We start from the raw sequence: 16,468 nt of genomic DNA, 5'->3' as shown, positions 1-16,468 counted from the left end.
TCTAATGGATAGTCCAGGAATGTGTACTTGGCTGATGTTTGCTGCATTTTCCAATGTGCAGGTAACTATCTTCTAAATATCTGATCTTATCAACCCTGCTAAGCCTCAATTCACAAGCTGTCATATATTTTCCACCTCTCTTATGTTAAGGTATGATAAAATATTGGTTGTATCCTCTATATTAACTTTTATTTTATTTTATAATGTTTTGTTTTGTTTTGGGTCATGGGGCTTGAACTCTGGGACTGGGTGCTGTCCCTGAGATCCTCAGCTCACAGTGAGTGAGCTCTCTACCACTTGAGCCACAGCGCCACTTCTAGTTTTCTGGTGGTCAATTGGAGGTAAGATTCTCACAGACTTTCCTACCCAGGCTGGCTTTGAATTGCGATTCTGATCCTCACACGTCAGCCCTCTGAGAAGCTAGGATTACAGGTGTGAGTCACTAGCGCCCGGCTTAATTTGTGTTTTAAATAGCACAGATAAAACATATTGAATTATACATGTAAATCAGTGTAGTACATTAATTCACTATTCTAAGAGGAAGCTAATAGAAGCCCAAGAATGTTAAGATTTATGATCTTATTTTTATAATCATTCATTTCATAAATGGAGAATTTCAAAGGCATTGGGAGTATTGATAGTATACCTCAGAGGAAAGAGAAGCTCAGAAGTTACTTCCCTAACACCCATTTCCACAAAATATCTGAAGGCCTGTATCTGAGAATGGACACTTTTTTCCTTACCCTCAAGGGTTCAATTAAGATATTGTATACATATTTTGAGTGTAGACATATTAACATTAACATCAATATTTAATTATTAAATAATATAATTAATTAAAGAATGATTAATAATGAAATGCATTTTAAAAGTGAAAAATATGCCTCTGTTTTTACCATTGAAGTAGATTTTAAGGTGTCATATGTCTACTCAATATAAGTAGAATACTTGACTTGAGAAAATATGTGGTGGGTGAGACAGTTTTTCTTAACAATTCTTACTTTAAGGCATTTTAATTTTTGTCTATCATATGTTACTATATAATTTCAAAAGAACTATTGTGGTGACTGGTTACTGTTGGAAAAAAGTGACTTGAATTAATTGAAAAATAATCTTTAGATATATTTATGCTGTTATCACTTTGAGAACATAGACATTTTAAATTGATTACCTAAGATTTCTCTTCCCTGAGATCCACTAACAGCTCTGCTCCCTGTGAGAATGGCCATTAGTACAAATAGCTACCAGGAATTACCTATATGCTGTCTACTTTACCCAGATTCTTTTCAGCAGTAGAATATCTACAATGTGCACACTCATTGTTCCCTCTGAACCTAAGTGCTCTATAACTACTGTTTATAATGGAATTTACTTCTCTCACTTAGCTCTATGAAGGAATGGTAAGACTCTGTGTAAGAAAATGAGAAAGAGAAAGAAGGGCTTATCAGGGTGGGAGAAGAAATGACTTACAGTAGCATTCAGACAGATCCGTTGAGACTTGCTTAGGGTGAACAAATAAAACACCACCTCAGAAGTAATTTCCTGAATTATTGGTTCAGATATAAATCTATAACTCAGGTAGCTAATAAGTAAACAATATAGAAATGGTTACCAGTTGGTAAATTGTTTTGCACAGTGCAAAAATTAATGGCTGCCAGTATCCTTTCTTCATTAAAATGCCGTGATCAAATTTCTTCCTTCAATTATAAAAAACTCTGAAATGCCCTTGATTCTTATCTTGATATTCAATATATATGCAATTTAAGAGAAAAATAAGTTGGGACTACATAAATTATTTTAACTTTTACACATACAGAAAGGAAAAATAAAGAAAATACAAGTGATGAACTTATTTCATTTAGCTCATAAATATAACTTTTAATCTCTAGTAAGGTTATTATTTAAATTTACATGATATATCTTCATGTTTTAGAAAATTCAAGGTAAATTCACTGATAGGATAATAGTAGTGACCATCTTTACTCAGGTCCATTTCATACTTAATCAATTTGGGTTAAACAACAGATGCATTATCTCAGCCTTTAATCTATAAGAAAGAGTTGCTTTCTGTGCATTGATGTGTATCCTTATGATCTAAATATGCTAAGACTCTGAAAATTTTTATGGTAAAATCATGTTTAACTGTGTGAACTTTGCACAAATCATTTTATACATTGGAAAGCTTCCAACATAATTTGGGAGAACTGAAATTAGTTACTTTGCATAAAGTGTGTTGGCACGAATGCTTAATAACTATATTTTGAAATGATTTAGTAGTATGTTGAAAGACAAAAATTAACTACTGTGTCCATTCATTGTGTTTATGTATGCTCTATAGGGATGTAAAAAAAGATGGTCTCATTTGACTTTATTTGTCTATTACTTCTTATAGGAGAATAAACATGTAGAGAATTGTATTGTGAAGATAAACTGGAACTATTCAGGTGAAACACAGTAATACAAAGACTGGCAAAGGAAATTAGTGAAAGTTAGCTTTTAGTGTTTACAATTTTTATTACACAGAAATCTTTTTTGTGTGGCTTATTATCCTCTTCATTTTTTAACAATATTACTGTAAAAATGTAATATTTAATGTTGTCTTAATGAATAACTGTTGAGTTAAATTACTGAGTATAGTACATCCTTAATCAGGATTTTCTTAGCATTTAATATTAAGTGCTTTTTATACATTAAATATTATCCCTTAAATATGCATTGTAAATATTATTTTTTGGTCTCTGACATTTTTTTAAGTGCTTTGACATTGTTTTCATGACTCGGAAGTAAATTTTGATGAAATCTACCTTTTGAATTCCTTCTTTTCTAGTTTTTGTGTATTTCATTACATGTAGAAACATTATTGACGACTTGCCATCACCCAGTTTTTCTAGGCTTTACCATTTCCCTCCATGGTGTAGTAGTTTTTCCTTATAGAATATACTTAAATCTGCCAGGCACAGGTGGCACATGTCTGCCACCCTAGCTACTCAGGAGGCTGAGCTCTCAGGATTGTGGTTGGAAGTCAGGCCAGCCAGGAAATTCCATGAGACTCATCTCCAATAAACTACTCAAAAAAGCCAGAAGTGGCACTGTGGTTCAAGTGGTAGACTGCTTTCCAAAAGCAAAAAGAAGGTTAAGGACAGAACCCAAGCCCCGGAACTGGAAAAACAAAAACAAAATAAAACAAACATTTAAATCTGTAATTTCTATTGTTACTTTTCAGTATTGCCTTGTAAACTGAGTGCATTTTAATGACAAATATTTATCATGATGTTTTTTTATGACAAAGCGTCATGTTTTCTCAAAAAAACTCATAGACAATTTATCTAAAATTAATGACACTTTTTTTTAAACTAGCAGTATAGTATTTTCAACCAACATTGCACCATGCACCTTCAAAAACAGGACTGTGTTCTCTTTTAAATTTTTCTAAAACAAAATCTACTAATGGATTCCAAAACAGTGAAAATCAATAGGTTAAGATAATGTGGAGATTGTACTGACACCTGGTTTCCAAGAGAAACTGGCCCTGAAAAAAGAATCTATTGTTCATTATTTAATCTTCCATGAAGGCAGACGTTAGACTGTAAAAGATATAAAATTAAATAAAAATTCTAGTCTTCAAGATCACAAATATAATTTGCAATGACAGTAACTAATTGGAATTATCAACTTTTTTCTGTTTCTATATCTAGATAAAGTGTGAGGGATCTTAAGTCTGTTGGAATATATGATTTGCTCCCATTTTCTGGCTTAGCTGTTTCTGTCACAGTATAGACAGAGCATATGCTCCTTCTCTCTTTGTGTTTTTCTCTGCCAATCCTGTCAAAATCCAATGACTGATCAAACATGAGTTTAACAACTTTCCAATCAGAAGTTATAGTGAATATGTTGCTGTTATCTGAATCAGAATCATTTTACTTATATTTGCATCTCACTATTCAGAATAAAAGGTCATTGATCTTGATTTTTAAATGTCATATATATAATTTTAGTGATATGAATAATTAATTTTGTGCTTACTTTTTTCTCTCAAACATTTATTTTTTTACTACTTGAAATTCTATGAAATCAAAACAATTCTAAATGAATTAGATATCATAGGAGTGGAATAATGTCTAGGTAAGAGTAGACAGAAAGAATGTACAAGTACCCAGGGAAAAGTTTGGTTAAAATAATGAGAAAAGATAGTTGAACTTATACATAAGGAACTGAAGAACTCAAGTTGAATGCTCCATGAAATGGAAACTTGTAATAAATGAGAAGACAAGAATACAGAACTTTGACTGTCCAAATAAAGAATAGCAAGCCACATACTTTAGCTCATAGTTACTGAATAGACCAAATGAATATTTTTTAGGTGGGAAATCTTTTGCAGTAGACAATTTGGAGAAAGAATAATAAGGACCACAATTTGTGAATGTATTAAAACTGTGAGCATATGAGCATAATGACCATAGAAAAAGGAGCAAAAAACCAATTAAATATATTGAGATAAAATAAGTGGAGATGACATTGATTAATATTTTTGCTCACTCATCTAAAAACCTTTCAATGAATCTCACCCACTGCACTTAGCATACATTTCAGAATCTTTTTCTTGAGCTATATAGTCCTTAATAGTTTAGTGCTTTTTCACTTAAACACACCACACACACACACACACACAAACACACACACACACACACACACACACACACACACACAAACACACACAGAAGGATCAATTCAACAATGATACCCACTAGACACTCTTAAAAATGAACTTTACATCTTGGAGGAGAGAGAAGTTGGGGGTGAATGGAAGAAAATAAGGATAACACTGTTAAAAAAAGAAATGTACTCATTACCTTTCTCATGTAATTGCAATCTCTTTGTACTTCATCTTTTATATATATATAATCTCCTATTATGCCACTGTTGCCTCTTGCACAATTTGTTCTATCTACAATAGCTTCCTCATAATTTTTAAGTATCTGGGTTTCTTTTCAGACTAATAATATATTCACACAGAATGATCATCTTTCTTTTTATGTTGCTAATGTCTACAAATCCTTGATTTTTCAACCCCAACAGCCAGTCTTCCAATAAAAATAACTTATCAATAAAAATAACTTATCCTTTCTTTTTTTTAAATTTTCTTAGAATTACTTTCATTTTGTTTATAGTTGTTGTCAAAGACATATTTGGAGCATTTGCATGTATGTATATTCACACATGTGAAGTTAATTGTTCCTTGGGAGTAAGTTATAAAACTCTTCCTTCTCTCTCATTGCACCCTCGTTACAGGGGATTAGTCCACTTAATTAATCATGCATCAAATTCCTCAGCTGAGAATAGAAAAGGTGATCAATAGCTATCATTTAATTAATAAAAATGTAATGAGGAATATCACGTTTTAAAATTTAATGGAGATATTATCTGTCTTCATGTTTACTTTGGTCTCCAAATACAACTAATAATTTATTTTTAAAGTTTTAGAGGTATGTTTGTTAGAATGATGATTTATTGATGAACTGATTGGCTTTTCTTGTATAGAATTCTGTTTTATGCAGAGATGAAAACAGGAGATATAAGTTTACTAACTCAGTTAAAGGAAGAAAAGACGTGCTATTAACTTTCCAAATGTGAGAATGTGCTTAGTTACAGAAAATAAAAGCAAAAATAGAGAATGATTCAGGAAAATAAGTGTAAACTACTCTAAGAGAAACAGAGAAATGTTATTTGAGGCATCCACTAATTTTTTGAAAGCAAAATTATAGAAAATGAGTAAAAGAGTCCACACAAGGGAGATATAACTTGACCTCATAATGAAAACAAACCTTATTCAGTGTCCTCTAATTTGTGTAATTGTCCAATATACATGTTACTCTTCTATTTACGTAATACTTCCTTCCGTGCCATTCCTTGACTTTTGCTATAGTTCGATTTTTGTCTCAGTTCTCTCTTGACAATCTGATATTACAGTTTTAAGCATTTAGATGAGGACAACATAATTGTTGATGAGCACACAACAATTTTACTTTTCCACAAAACTTTTAAAACCATGTCCTAGAAGTTTATGTTTTGGCACTTGAAGGAAATTTTATTCAGGTTTATAGCTTTTCTAGTCTGTGTCAATCACAAGTAGAATCTCATTTCAATGATTAAATAATCCGTTTTTGTCTACTATGAAAATGTTGCTTTTAAATATATTTTAAAGTTTCTTCCTAAATCTAACTTAGTCTAACTTCAAATATGAAAACTACAGATGGGACAAAATCTGCTTGTTTTCTCTTCCCCTTACTTTTTTCTATTCACACCCATTCCTATATCTACTAATTTTTGGCTTCTCTATGTTGGAATTGTTGAGTTGGTGAATAGAGAAGCAATAATGTGTGGAGAGGTTCTGAAGACTTGCAGAGTTATTTTCCGATGGTGTGATCTAGACCTTTACTGGAAAATGTCTAAGGCTATTCTCTGATTTCTGACTTATTCATATCTTCTGTGATATGGAAAATTTCCCTAGGCCAGACAGCTTTTCCATTCTGCCCTCAACTCTCAAGCTTCTAAAATGTTGCCTCTTTTCCATCCCTTAATCCTGTAAGCATAGCTTAAAGGTAGCATCTTTGCTAGGTTGCCCTGAAATGGGTTGTTTGCTCAGTTTTCTTTTGGTTCTTGAAGATATCTCTAGTGCAAGACAATGAATCCTGTCATTCTATGTTGTCACTTTATTGTCAGACAATGGCTCCTTCATCTATTTCTTCTAGATGAAGACTTCTCTGGCCACAAATGTGTCCACTGAAATTCAGGAAGCAGAGCCAAGCTGTTAAAGCTCTTCTTTTACATTTTCCCCCATTTTTTTTGAAGTAAATGGGACAGTACTCTTCTCCTTTTCTAAAAAAAAAAGTTTGAAGCTAAAAAATAGGCATATATCTTTTCTAACTGGAGATTTCAGCCTTCAAGTTTTATGCAAATAAAAGGCAACAACCCATTTCACAGTCTTTACAAAGTAGTTTACAAAGTATATTATTAGCTGACATTATTGTTAATTGTTTCCTTGACTTTTGAGATATTACCAAAACTATTTTTTGTTTAAAGTTCCGTTTTAATATCTACTACATACATAGTGACAAAAGGAAAAATTAAAATCATATACCTTCTTTGTTGTATGCATTCTTTTACATAGATATGCTACATTCAAATTGCATTTTATTTCTTTGTTGTATGCATTCTTTTACATAGATATGCTACATTCAAATTGCATTTTTTTCTACATTTTATTTATATAGTTTTGTTACTGCAAAAATATAAATTGATGATTATCAAATAATTCCCCTATATCATAACAAAATGCTGATTTTTCTAATTTTGTGAACAGATTTTTTTTTGTTTTTGTTTTTTGTTGTTGCTGTTTTGTTTTGTCGGTAGTGGATCTTGAACTCTGGGCCTGGGGGCTGTTCTTCAGAGCTTCAGTTCAAGGCTAGCGCTCTACTATTTGAGCCACAGCACTACTTCTGGTTTTTCTGGTGGTTAATTGGAGGTAAGAGTCTCCCCGATTTTCTTGCCTGGGCTGGCTTGAACCACGGCATTCTTCAGATTTCAGCCTCCAGAGTAGCTAGGATTACAGGTGTGAGCCACTGACGCCTGGCTAGAATATCATTTTTAAAAATAACTTTTTTGTGTTTGCTGGTCCTGGGGATTGAACTCATGGCCTAGATGATATCCTTGAGCTTTTCAGTTCAAACCAGTGCTCTACTATCTGTTGCCTTAATTGGAGATCAGAGTCTCGTGAACTTTCTTGCCTGGTCTGGCTTTGAGATGTGATTCGTAGAACTCAGCTTCCTGAGCCGCTAGGATTACAAACACAAGCGACTGGCACCGAGCTTTAAAAACATTTTTTAATAGATATAATCTGGTCAGTAAACATCAAACAAAAAATAAAAACTTGTTCCTTACTTTTGGTACTTACACTTCGGTTATTCCTTTACTTACTTGAGCACTCACAGGTAAGAATATGCTTCTTTGTGTGTGAATATTTTAGTTACATGAACTTTCAAGTAATCTATTCACTATTTCAAACTCTTTTGGTTCTAAAAAATGTTTTGTAAATTGGTTACATATTTTTGTGGCGATCTACCAATCATAAAGCACAATCAAATCATTTACTTTAGTTTTTATTCTGTATGATTAAAGGTTCCTAGAAATTAAAACTACATAAATCTGGTAACACTTGGAAGGAATCCATGTTTATTTATGTATTTATATAAACATAAGTAATAAAATTCACCTGAGTTACTCATTCACAAGAAGTGCTAGATATATATTTTTTTAAAACTGGAAACAGTGGCATAAAAGTCATTAGTATTCTCAAGAAGTAAAATGTTTAGTCTTCCTTATGAGGTTTCCTAGGAGAAACATGTGGTCTCATATAGTATCCTGATAAATATATCATTACTGAAAAGCAATAGATCATACAACCAAATTAGCTAAAATTTGTAGTTCCATTGTCTTGTATAGTCTTAGAATTGATTCATCAGTATGTTGTATCCATATTTTTATTTTCAGATAAATAAATGCAAATAAATTTTCATGAGGAAATACAGAATTTAGGCAATCAGGTGGCTAACACCAAGTTATTATGACACATTTTATGTAACGCTTTTTAAATTGTCAATAAATGCAATAGTTATGCATCCTACTTTTGAATTAGGAAGTAATAAAAATAGAGATCAATAATAAAGTAAGGGGAAGATATTGTTATTTTTACAAGCCAATAAAACATCAATTTAAATTGCATGGTTTATTGTAGTTTTCTAAGTAGTTTCAAATTGATTTTCTGATAGGGTTCATGAGATTTAGAAGAAACTCATCTAAATATATTGCATATCAGAATTGGAGATGCCAGAAATAGGAGAAAATCCTAGCTAAACTACAATAATACTTTTAAAAGGGGATGCCCAAAATTCCACTTTTGAGGACTCTTTATTTAAAGATTGTATGAGAAATTGATGAAAGTTGAAATATGAAAGAATAAATTTAAATCTAGACAGTGATTAATTATTTATAGGATTCAAAAGGCAACATACAACTGGAATATCTTAAGAAAAAATGAACTGGAGTACATAAAAAAGATATTTGATTGCTCCAGGCATTACTTGTTTCTAGAATATAAGCATTCTTATAGCTTTCACACATTGCTTTCAGACTTTGAGCACTTCTTGTGCATTGAGCTTATTGTTCTGAACAAATAAATCTAAATACATAGATGGAGAAAATGGACACATGAGACATTTCATGTTGATTTGAGAACTCAGAATCCTGCAAGGAAATGGGAGATTTTGCCTGCCAACACAGAATTCCATGAATAAATTAATATAAGTGAAAATTAATAATTAATTATCTGAATGGAATTAGCAATGTATAGATTCCTAAGGAAGAAACGTTTGCACTAGACTGCATACATTGCAAGATTTTTTTTCATTTAGTACAACCCTGAAATAAGATTGTAAATGTTACTAGAATCATGAAAATTTAATTTACTGTGGAAAATATGTATTAATCTCTGATTGTTTTTATTCAGTATAATGATTACTTTTTAAGATAGTTATGGATTCTCTAAATGGAAGTTTTTTTGAGACTCAGTAGAAAGAACTTCATCTTAAATTAATGGAGAACAGAAATATATAATAAGGTAATAAGATACTTCAATGCTTTTTTAAAAAACGTAAGTTTGGATAGTAATGGAACTTTCTTCTCAATCCACTATGTAATGAAACATACAGTCAGGATACAGATGTGTTTGCAACTGTGAGCCATAAAGTCTGTGTCAAATCCTCAGTTCTACTAAATTATAATGACAAAAATAATAGTTATCACATGCCCATAAAATAATTGAAAATGCTTTTATTCCAACTCAATTTGTTGACATAGAATTTTAAATTTTATATAATCTTCAAGTCATGGAATAATTTTTTCTCCCACAACCACATAAAGATATAAAGACATCCTGTGATTATTCCCAACAGGCTTCATCTTTCTTTATAACGTTTTAGAGAAATTACATACAAATTTGGAAATTAATGTTTTCCAACACGTTTTGTCAAATTTGTTGTATATGATGGATTAATTTAATTCTCTGAGAACAGCATGTTCCCCTACAGGATATGGAACATAACGCTTAGAAGAATGGTCTCAGAGGAAACTTTGTATGACTTGTGTATTCATTTTCTTTCAGCTGGAAATGGAAGTTAGGTTGGCATTAAGTTGGTTCATTTCTGTTCATAAGAATTAATTTAAATTAAAATATTACTGTTTAATTTACTATTCTCACCTTAGTAAATTTCCCTAATTGTATTTTCCCTCATGAAAATAATTATTTCTATATTTAGTTTTATAGATTGTTATCATATTTTCACTATTATAGAAAGGAAATTGATCATCTTATCAAAGGACATGTAGAATCACCCTTGACAAGAAGGCCAAACAGCTGGATACAACTATCTGTACTTTTTCTTTAAAACATGTGTATAGAAATTCAATGCAGACTAATTAAATATTTGAAATTTTCAAGTTTCAAATGGCCTGACATAATTTACAATAGTAACATATGTTTAAAAATATTATTACACTTAAAGAACTTTTGCTGTTGATATCTCTAAAAATATACAGAAATGTTAGGGTGTATTTTAAAATGTACTTGTCTTTAATTTTAATGAAGTTAAATTACTTTTTTAAAAATAAGCTTAAAAAAGAAATACCACATTATTTAAAATTTTGGAATATTTCATGAAAAACTTTTCAAGTGGCTTTATTAAGATTGGTAAAGCTAGAAAAATATATTAAAATAAAACACTATTCATTTGATTTAATATTTTGCAATTTGATTTGTTTCTTGGCAACATTTTTGGTCTTGTAGTTGGTTGGATTAGTGAAAATGGACCTACCTTAGGAGTAACAAGAGAAAAGGAAAGCATAAAGCATTCTTTTTGACCTAGATGCCAGGTCTTGCTTTCCCTTTGCATTGTCTGCCCAAAGTATACTTACTCCAGGCAGTGCACACTCACTTAGCTCAACAGTTTCCATTTTGTGCTTAATTGTTACTTTTCTAAATGAATTTTTCCAATTACCTTCTAAAATAGGACAACCCACAGGCAGCCTAATTTGCCCCTTACTCTGATTTGTTTCTCTCCAAAGTAGATATCACTGTCTAGTGTATTAAATACTTACTTGATTATTTTTTGTCTTCTCCACTGAAATTTAATGTCCATAAGGATATTGTCTTATTTCCTCCCTGGAAGTACTATCTAGGGTCTGGTAATTGCTATTTAAATACATATCTGAGAAAAATACAGGAAAAATAGATACAGAATGTATAGCATGAAGAACAAAGATTTTAATAGATTATGGAATTAAGGAGTTATAATGCATGAATATTAGTTCTATTTTTATGACAATACAAAAGATAGTCATTAATGTTTGGAGAATTCAGATATGTAATTTAGTAATTCTGTATTACCCCCTGATATTTTTTTGTAAACCAAAAACCCTTCAAAATGTCCATAGATTAAAACAAAAATGAATCAGAAGAGAATAAGTCATGGGGGAAAAAAGCCAGGAAGATTGTCATTTGAATAAATCTCATAACTATGAGTGCCTTGACAGATGATAGACTGAGTTTGAAACTAAGGAGAGCTACAAATGGATAGTCAGTGTCTACACAAACAATACCAGTGGGTTTGTCCTCAAGCCTAGCAGAAGATCATTTAGAAGAAGCTCAGTTCCTTTAGTCTGCAGACATCCTGGTCCACTGCCATAAGGGAAGAACCAAGTTAGCGCATATGTTAAATACTCCAATGTTCTTCTTTTTGTAAAAACAAGTAGAAGCCAGAAAGGCACTGAGAACGTGGTTGAAACTTTTCACCATTTGTGCTGAGGACCATACTCAGAATGTTGCACTTGCTTTGCAAATGCAGTTCCACTGTTAAATCCCTGTCTTCCACCATTTTCATTACAAAAAATTTCCTTATTTAAGGGAATCACTGAAATCAGGGAAACCAGAAAAGTAACAATGGAAAGCAGGTGAAAGTTTGGAATTAAACTCTTTCACATATACTTGAATAAAATAAATACAATACTGTTTGTATATTTATATAACTGTAACCCTTCTGTATATCACCTTTACAATTAAAAAATAATTTGAGAAAGGTGTCCTTTGTATTTAAAGATATTAAATTGGAACTTCAATATTAAAGGAAGAAACAAAACAAAGCTAATAAAAGATCAATTTTGAACATATAGAGCTGAGGAAACTAATCTAAAAATTATGTAACTGAAACATCAACAACTTGAAACATATTTTAATGAGGAGGTATAAAGAAAAGCTCCAGTATAGTTAGGAATATAATGTACTAAGTAAATAGTGAACACAGTAAAATAGTAAAAATAGAAATAAAGAAAAATGTCAAAACTTAAACAGGAAAGAGAATTAATGTTACTCCCCATAGGCATTATTGATATTTTGAAAAAAAGAATAAACACTGACAAAACTTAAGGGATAAAAAAAAAAAAAGAAATCTGCCACCCTCAATGTAATTGTAAGGAAGATTCAAATGGGCCTATTGGAAAATGGCAACAAGATTCATGAAAACTACAACGCAAATATATTGTTATTTTAATATCTCAGTTCATTTATAAAAAAAATTCCCAAGATACAAAATAAAAAGCACACAAAGAAGCATCCTAATAAGAAATTAAGCTAGATTAAATTTTATCTCTGACAGCAGTTGTAGATAACACATGCAGCAAGTTGTGCAAGTCCTAGGAAATTTTGCACTTGTTTTATTTCTAGTCAGTATCATTCAAATTAAAAGAGAGCAGAGGTGAATTCCGACATGCTAATATGTGTGGGATAGTCTTAATAGGCTCAAAAAATATAAGGATAAGCAGTTTAGACAACCAATACTCACAAGACAATATGTTGGAAATGAACTTTACAACTTGGGGGAGGGGAAGATTGGGGGAAGGGAGAAAGTGGGAGAAAAACAAGGGAGGGGATAACAATGTTTGATAAGAAATGTACTCATTACCTCACCTATGTAACTGTAACCCCTCTGTACATCACCTTGACAATAAAATTAAATTTAAAAAAGAAAAAGCATCCAATAAATAATGATTTATTTACTAACGAGTCGAGAAGGGATAGGTGCTAGTGGTTTAGGCTTTTAATCCTAGCTTCTCTGGGGCTCAGATTTGAGGATGGGGATTCAAGGACAGCCCAGGAGGTAGGAAAGCCTGAAAGACTCATATGATGTAGTCAATCCACTACCAAAAGCACCAGAAGTGGAGCTGTGGCTAGTGGGAGAATGCTAGCCTTAAGCGCAAAAGCTGGGAAACAGCACCCAGAGCCTGATTTCAATCCCCAGGACTGGCAACAAGGAATAAATTTAAAAATAAATACACAAATTAGCAAATAGATAAATAGTGCAAAAATGAAATCAATCTAAATAACTTACTCTATGTCCCATTCTCTCATGTTTATTTCTTTATGAAATAGCAAAAGAGTAGTAGAGGATTTTCTATTATCTGGGCAATAGACTAATTGTAGGTTCCATTCTCTGTTTCATTTTTGTATCTTTGTGAAAATAGTGAAAGACTAATAGAGTATAATCAGCTGTACTAATTAATGATGAAACATGTGATTTCCCAATAATACAGAACAAGACAAGATGCTAACTACTACTGACATGTAACTTAATGAAGTATTATAAAACTCACTACAACTAAATTGATAATGTTATGAAAAGTGAGAAGGAAATATTTTCTAAAAAAAATGTAACATTAAATGTGTCCATTTGTCCTACAATTTCTGAGAGTGTAGAGAATTTTCTTTCACTACTTTTTCCTGACATGAGACAATTTTATGCATGGTTAATCTGATTTGAATTTCCCAATGCCTTAACAAAACTGAGCACAGACAGGGCAGCCATCAGATTTCTTCTTATGTAAGTAATTGGCTAGGCAGGATTAAAGTCTTTTAGGATTACCTGTAGTTGGTCATTGAAAAGCAGTTGCAATTTCATGCATGGAGAAATGTGTTAATATTGATTTATTTGTCTTTACTGTTCTTTTGTATTTTTGTATTCAAGTTTTAATTACATTGACTCTCCATGATCATTTTGTTTGTTAACCAATGAAAGAAATAGCAAGCCACAATGCTATTGATGCTTATGTCCTGATGATAAAAACAAATCTAGTTTTGTTTTCCAGGGAATAGAGGTAGACCAGAAATGAATGTAGATATTCATATGCCAGGGTTATAGAATGGAAAGAGGTCTAGGGATATTTTCAGTGATAGAACATTGACTAATATATGAAAAGCTCTGGTTTTTAATCCCAGAAAGGAAAATATAAATAAATAAAATAAGACAGAAAGAAGATCAGTAAAAGATATATTACCTAAATAATAGACAAAATCTGTATTTATCCAACTCAAAATATTGCGAAACAATTTAAAATCTTGTGAAATAACTTTATTAATGATAGCAGCAGAATATCAAACCTGTAAGTAAGCCTTCAGAAGTGGGAAATGTTTAACGGGAGGGAATATTGCAGTTAAGGTGCATCATGACATTATCCTGGGAAAGTGAATCCTCCCTAGTTGCACTCTATTTTATTTTGGTAAAATCATTATCAATGGTGCCCATGCCTGTGTCTCTCATAGGCCTACCTCTTGGCCAGAGGGAAATATCTCTCTAAAGTTATGTTTCATTTCTTGTATCTACCTGCACTCATGATAGGCTGATGCAGACATGTGAATGCCTCCTTTTTCTGGCCCCCATTTGGCACAAATATATGGAGCACTTCCAGTTCCTTAGGACTTGGTAGAAGCAAACACATCCTGCTTACATGGTGAGCAGCTTTTCATTCTGCCCAACCCTGCCTTTCCTGTCTGTTCTGTTGCACTCAGTATTGCACTTTAATTGACTTTCTTTGTACCCTGGAGATGAATGGTCAGAAGAGGCAGTAGCTTCACTTATAAGTATATTTTAAAGATATCCCTGCCTTAGCATCATCAGAATTTTCTAGAAGACTTGCGTCTGGAGATAATCACATCAATAAAGTTGTTTTCTCTTTGTCTACTTGCCTAACAATGGTTCATATATGTCAGCCTGTCTTTCATATATATCTATATTGATGTGTAGGTATGGATGTGTGTGAGACACACATAGAGAGAGAGAGATAGAGAAAATTTTAACTTAGGTTTCTTTGGATTTCTAAACATTTCTGAATCTCTCTTGTAATAATCAAATCAAATCAAATAAATCCCAAACATGTCTGAGAAGACTAAGAAAGTGTTGAAGGGAATACATTATATAAGAGAGAATAGAGAATTTTGTTGTAGGAGCACAGATGAGAAGGTAACACAATCTGCTTTGGGAATAGGGAATTACCAAAGGAAACACATAAATTAGATTCTGAAGGAATGTAGAAGAATAATCAAAGTTTTACATTGACTTTTATGCTCAGAAAAATCTTACCATCTCAAGGGCAAAAAGTAAATCTAGTTTGCACTAAAAATTTCAGGGAATTATAGATTTTTACTTTATGTGGAAAAATAATGCAATTTAACAGTGGATGGAAATGCTATAATACAATTTTTAAACTTAACTAGATCTAAACGAATTAAATGCATTAATAATATAATCATGAGCTATTACTGATTTATATTTTCTTAGTATAAATAGTGATGCTATTCAAAATCCTCTCCATTCTAAATTAATCTATGAATATAAAAAAGAAATAAGCGTGCAAAATTACTTTGAAAAGTATTCAGTCATTTAAAAAGTCAATATATTCTTATTGCTATTATATTAAATATTTACTAGCATTATTGATAGATCCATTATTTCAGAATCTATGTGAGGCCTGCCGCAACAGATGGAGAAGTCAGTAGCTTAAAGGAAAAGAAAAAGAAAAGAAAACATGGGATCAGAGTATGACTGCTGTTACTTTCCTTCAACCTGAATATCACACAATAGAGAGAATATAGTTATCTTTTAATAATTGTGTAAATATATAACACATTTAGGCAAAAATGCTAAAGTTGCCAAGGCATTAGTATTTACTGAGCACTGCCTCTTACCCAAAGTCAGAGACCCAGGTTTGAAGAATCCTTGATATCCCGATACAAGGTTTGTAAATTATCATTTTTCATATGTCTCTGCTTTCTTGTATCCTCTTTTCCAAGACGGGAGTCTCTTACAGATCTTAATGTCTAACCTTTCATTACCAAACCCTCCCTTAGGACTACTTCTTAAAACACACATTTCTGTTAGCTCTTACCTTTCCCTCTTCCTTTCATCTCATAATTATTGTTTAATTTGTTCTCTTTATTTTTTTAGATAAAATAATCTAGTAGTATGTGGATGAGTTGGTAGAATCCAACAGGCTTCAGTGAAGTTAGAGGATATATAAAGAAGAGACTGAA

The sequence above is a fragment of the Dipodomys merriami genome, unplaced genomic scaffold (genome assembly GCF_024711535.1).
Source record: "Dipodomys merriami isolate MVZ:Mamm:240054 unplaced genomic scaffold, mDipMer1.0.p SCAF_6, whole genome shotgun sequence".
Classification (NCBI taxonomy): Eukaryota; Metazoa; Chordata; class Mammalia; order Rodentia; family Heteromyidae; genus Dipodomys; species Dipodomys merriami.
This window is presented reverse-complemented; position numbering follows the sequence as displayed.